Source organism: Petaurus breviceps, unplaced genomic scaffold, assembly GCF_028583685.1.
Source record: "Petaurus breviceps papuanus isolate PSGF00001 unplaced genomic scaffold, PetGlider_PUasm1.0 138, whole genome shotgun sequence".
Lineage (NCBI taxonomy): Eukaryota > Metazoa > Chordata > Mammalia > Diprotodontia > Petauridae > Petaurus > Petaurus breviceps.
Window position 1 is genome coordinate 10,312,143 of NW_027185694.1, and position 5,721 is coordinate 10,317,863.

Here is a 5,721-nt window from a genome sequence, read left to right on the forward strand (position 1 = left end):
GAACAATATGTACATCTACAGGAGTATACAAAATAGATACAAGATGATTATTGGAAGTGGATTAGGTGGGAGGACACTAGCTGCTGTTGGTGTTAGGAAGGTCCCATACAGATTTAGTTCTGCAATCCTATGAACTAAGAATCTAGCTTTTAAGAGCACTTGAGTTTGAATTCCAGATTTATTATTAATTTGCCTGTATGATAATGGACAAATCACTTCCGGTCTCTAGATATCAATTTCCCGATCACTAAAATGAAGTGACTGAACTAGAGGATCCTATAGATCCTTTTTCAGTTTAAATTCTATAATTTTTAGCTTTTGGGTTCAATAAAAATTATTGCTTCAAAGGGATACATTCTAAATCAAGAGAGTAGCATCATGCAATGGAAAGATCTCTGAATTAGGATTCAAAGTGTGACTTTGTCACTTAATACCGAAGTGACCTTTGGCAAATCACTTGCCTCGTTGGGCTTCAGTTTCCCTTATACGTAAATTGAGGGGAGTTGGTCTAGAGAAGTTCTAAGATCCTTCCCAGCTCTAAATCTATGATGCTATGAGGTTCCTTCCATATCTAGATCTGAAATGATTGTCTGTGAGATACCTAAGTCATTTCCTTTGAAGAGAAGAGAAAAGGTTTAAGGGAAGATATTACAGGTTTGTTTTTTTTACTAGGGGTTGCAAGAGCACAGCTGAAAGCATTAGTTTCCCCAGGTGTCTTTATTTACCTAGTGTAATTTGTTCTCCATGTCAAAAAAAAATTTACTTTTCGCTTTCAAGTGACAAGTATAATTGAGAGGTTTTTAGGACCACATTATGGATGACACTCCCTGCTAGGGTTTCACCAATAACTCATGGTTATCAGATTATGAGACACTTTTTATTAGGAAAAAAATTAGCCAAGCCCTTTAATCATTTGGAGAAAAGGGAGCAGATGAAGCTATCTGTGGCTCCAGGGGATTTATGATGGAGAGAAGGTCAATTCCACTCCAACCCTGCGTGTGAACTAGGGAGGGCTTGGGCAAGGAAGAATGATAACTCACATTTATCTGGTTCTTTAAGGTTAATACATTGTTTCCCCCACAACAATCCTGTGAGGTGGGTTGTACGTGCAAGATTTTCCTCATTCTACAGCCATGTCACAGACAGGTAGCTTAATATGAGGCAAAGAGCCCCAGATTTGGAATCATGGAACCTGGAGTTTGCCTATTGCGTCTAGGATAAAGTAAAAATAACCTTTTTGGTTTAGCTTTTAAAGCCCTTCCTAGTCAGCCTCTGATCAATCCGGGTAAGTTGGAATATCTTCCTACTCTACACATACTTTACATTTCAGAACAATTGACTTATTTGATGTTCTTCTCCCACTCTCCAACCATCTCTGCCCAAAGTGAAACTTGGATTGTAGCCCTGCCTCTGAGAAGTGAGGTTTTTGCCTTATATTGCTGAGGCTCAGCCTCCACTCCACTTCCGTGATCTCCCTTAGGTGTCCTCCTCCCCCACCCTTGCTTTCTACTGCCTCTTTATGTGTTGACTTTTCCTCCATTAGAATGTGAACTCTGAGGGCAGAGCTGGGATTTTATACATAGAGCCCCTAGGCTCAAGCCTCAGGACTCTTTCCACTATATCGTTCATGCTTTGAATTGTTAAGTGTTACATAATCTGTTAACAGAAGTCCTGACCTTGGAATTGGAGAATGTTGTTTCAGTTATTATTATTGTTTAACATTTAATGGGAACTTCCATTCCCTTCTTGATGCGACCTTTGCTCTGGATTTCTCATTTGAAAAGAGCATTTCGGTACCTATTAGTGAAGCATTATTAATAAAAGGGTGGGAGACTGATTAGACTATTAATAACCTTAAGCAGTTAGATGTCTTATTGAAAAGTGCTGTCTCAAGGTTCAGCTTTTGTTGTGTTTCTAAGAGAAATCTTCTTGGGCCTTACCATTTGCTTTGAAACCATGTCCTCCAGACACCTAGGAACCACCATATGTCTCATGATGCACCTTGAGAACTTCTGGACGTTGCCATCCATCCTTTTGATATACTCTTGTGGGGGGAGTGGGGAAACCTCCAGTCATCCTGATCTATATCTGGCCAGTGGACCCAGAAGGCTCTAGAGGAAAAAGTGAGGCTGGTGGCATTGCACAGCCCTCTCTAACTTAAATCTAATTGACTTGCAAGTCATAGCATCAACTTCTTTATGTCACGGTCCTCCTTCCAGAGTGAAGGACAAACAGCAGCAGCAAGCAATACTCTTAGGACTTGTAAACTTTTTCATCCACTCTGTAGCTGAATTCTTTTCTATGTATTGTCTCCCTCAATATAAATATAAGTTCCTTGAAAACAGGGGCAGACTTATTTTTCTTTTTGTATCCCCAGAGCTTACCATAATGCTTCATATACAATGCTTAATAAATGCTGTTTCATTCATTCATGCATTCATTCAGTAATGGGGGACTGGTGAGCATGCACAGTGTGCTCACTTGATGTAATCCCCACATGGGGAAAAACTGAAGAGACTTCTTCTGGAAAGGCAGGATAATGTGTAATGGAAGTGCTCTGCTGTCTGATCTGGATCATGGTAGACATTTTGTAACTGTTTCTAATCTGCTAGCCATGTAACTCAAAGAGGAGTGTATAATCAGTACTGGGGTACATTCAAAAGGCAATAACCAGCTAAAGTAAGACTGGTCTTCATTTCTTGACTGGGTGTATTCAATCAAGGAGTCAAAAAGACTTAGTGAGGAAAGAAGCCTCTGGCTTTTATGGACCAATGAGGCTCTGAAGTCCATGAGTATGTGGTCTGGCAACTGCTTCTTTCTCTGTTGTGCCCATTCTTTAGGTGACGATGGTGGAGATGGCTATGGTCTTGTGAACATTTGGAAGTCGGGAGAAAGAACCTAGAAGTTGGAGCCTGGACGTAGATTTTCAGTAAGCAAGATACTAAGGAAAAAAGTCCTGAGCAACCTTCCTGACCCAGTCTTGCATCAGCAGAGATATGACATCCATCTATCAGATATGACACATCTGGAAGTGAACTGGGTAGGATGAAAAGTATGTAAGAAACACTTTAGGTTTTGAGCTCACCCTTGTAATGGAGGTGGTATAAGAAACTGTGACCCACAGCTGCTGGGGAAAGGGAGTGTTTATATTTTTCTTCTTGCCATCTCTTTTCAGTAAATACTCTTCTGTAAAATCTCTTTTTGAAAGCTAATTGATGTTAATTGGTGGAATGGAATTGTGGTACAAATAACTAGTGGTTAAGGGTGGAACTGGGGGCGGCCAGGTAGTACAGCGAGTAGGAACACTGGCTCCAGTGTCAGGATGACCTGGGGATCTAATCCTGGCTCAGATACTTAGCACCACACCCAGAAATAATTGGCTGTGTAACCTTGAGCAAGTTACTTAACCCCGATTGCTTTAAAAAAAAAAAAAAGAGTGGAACTGGAGTATTTACCAGTCAATTCATAAATATTTATTTAGTACCTACTATGTTCTATGGGTGGAGAAAAGTCTTGGGGATGAAAGGAAAGAAAAAGAGAATCCCTGCTCTTAATGAGCTGATGTGAGACTCTAACCAATAATATTAGTGTGAGCCACCTCTCTGTCCCTAAGGCAATCCCTAGAACTCTGTAGTGGCAGGGAAGATGAAATTTTTCTCTGGAGAGTGAGTCTAAAATTTTGCTATTTTTCGTTATCTAGATCATTCAAATATCTTCTTTAATTTGTCCTTAATCACCAGAATTTTATTTGAGCAATTAAGTTGTATTTTAAATTACAAACCTGTGCTCAGTCAGTGCAAACTTTTCAATATACAAGAGCTGTCAGAATCAGTGATGATAAGCACATTCTAGGCACAAGAGAAAAAGATTTGGAGACAAGAAATAGAGTATTTGCATGAAGAACACAACACTGGCCTGTTTGACTATTGTTGTTTGTCCTTCTTTCTTGAAGATGACCAATGACATCAGGAGAATGATGTCTCAGCTTGCAAGTATCATCTTGCAAGTAAAATCACTGAAGTGGATTTCAGTGAGGCAGGGCTGTGCAAAGTCAGCAACGTCACTCTCTCCTCCAGAGTCATCTGAGTCCAGTGGCAAGCCTTAGGTCAGGACAACTAGAGATGGTCCCAGATGCAGTGGGAAACCTCCGCCCTTTTCAAGTAAGGTCTTTCCCAGGTCTCAGTTTGTCTGAGGCAACACCCATTCAGTGATTTAAAACTGGGTAAGAGGGGCTCTAGGTGGCGGGAGCTCAGGAGTCAGGAGGACCTGGGATAGGTTAGGCCTCAGATACTTAACACCCACACACAAAAAACTGTAACCTAGGGCAAGTTACTTAACCCCAATTGCTTAAAAAAAAAAACAAACCAAAAAACAAAAACCTAGGTAAGAACTGAAGACCTAGTTTGCCTAACTCAAAAGAATCAATCTGGGAGGGGAAGACCCTCAGGGTTTCTGGCCAGAACAGAAACAATTACTATTTACACTCACTGTTTTGACTAGACCAGGGGTGGGGAACCTGCTGCCTTGAGGCTACTAGAGGCCCTCCAGGTCCTCAAGTGCAGCCCTTTGACTGAATCCACTTGGACTCAGAGATTCAGAGACCCAAAGACCTAGAAGGCCACATTTGTCCTTGACGCAGTAGACTCCCTACCCTTGGACTACAACATTACACTGTAATGTCCAATACGCCTGGAAAGATAAGCTGGAGCTGTATAGAGAAAGGTTTAAAAGCCAATAGAAGAGTTTGTATTTAATCCTTTAAGTCAGAGGGAGCCAAAGAAGCTTCTTGAGGGAGGAAGGGACATAGTCAGATGTATACTTCAGGCATATTCATTTTGCAGCTGTGTAAAGGGAAGAATTGAAGAGAGGGAGCAGAGATATTGTAGCCTGAGAGACCAGTTAGGAGATTATTGCAATAGTTAAAGTGAGAGGTGGTAAATATTTGAATTAGAGTGGTGACTCTGAAAGTGGAAAGAAGGGACAGATATGAGAGAGATATTTTGGCTAGAGAACTGACAAAACTTGGTAAATGATTGCTTGTTAGGGGTAATTGGAGAGGGAAGAGTGGAAAATGGCTTTGAGATTGTGAACCTGGGTGACTGAAAGGAATGTGGTGTCCTTCAAAGAAGTTTTTTGTCAAGTGCAAACTCAATGTTAGTCGGCGGTGTGATGGTGTAGCCCCCAAACACTAAAACAGGTGTAGCTTCTAGAAACAAGGAGGTGAAGGTTCCACTCTACTCTGCCCTTATCAAATATTATCTGGAGTATTATGTTCAGTTCTGGGAACCAGAGTTGAAGAAGAATATTATTCAGTTAGAGAATGTCCATATGGGAGTAACAGGCCTTTGAATTCATGACTTATAAGGATCAGCTGAAGGAAATGGGGATTAGCCTAGAGAAGCTAACACTCAAAGGTTAGATGAGAGCTGTTTTTAAGTATTTATAGGGAGGAATGATTAAATTTATTCTGTCAGGACACAAAGAACAGATTAGACATAATTGATAGAGGTTATAGAGGCAAATTTTGACTTGATAACAGGGAAAACTTGGTTAACAGAGCTGTCCAAGAGTGGGATAGGTAGCCTTAAGAGGTGTGGTTTTCCCTTTTCTTGGATAACTTCAGAGGCCAGATGATCCCTCGTTGGGTGTTAGGATCTCCCCCTTCCCCTCCTTTTTTTTTTTTTTGGTAGAACTGGACCAGAGGGTGGCTGAGGTCTTCCA

At 41.0% G+C, this 5,721-nt stretch overlaps 1 long non-coding RNA gene across 1 annotated transcript; it reads left to right on the plus strand.

The window, feature by feature from the left end:
- The first annotated feature begins 913 nt into the window (after positions 1–913).
- Positions 914–3,199, plus strand: LOC138143310 (uncharacterized). The gene is made up of 2 exons (XR_011163664.1): positions 914–1,285; positions 2,841–3,199. It is a non-coding gene; the product is annotated as an uncharacterized lncRNA (long non-coding RNA).
- Positions 3,200–5,721: the final 2,522 nt, after the last annotated feature.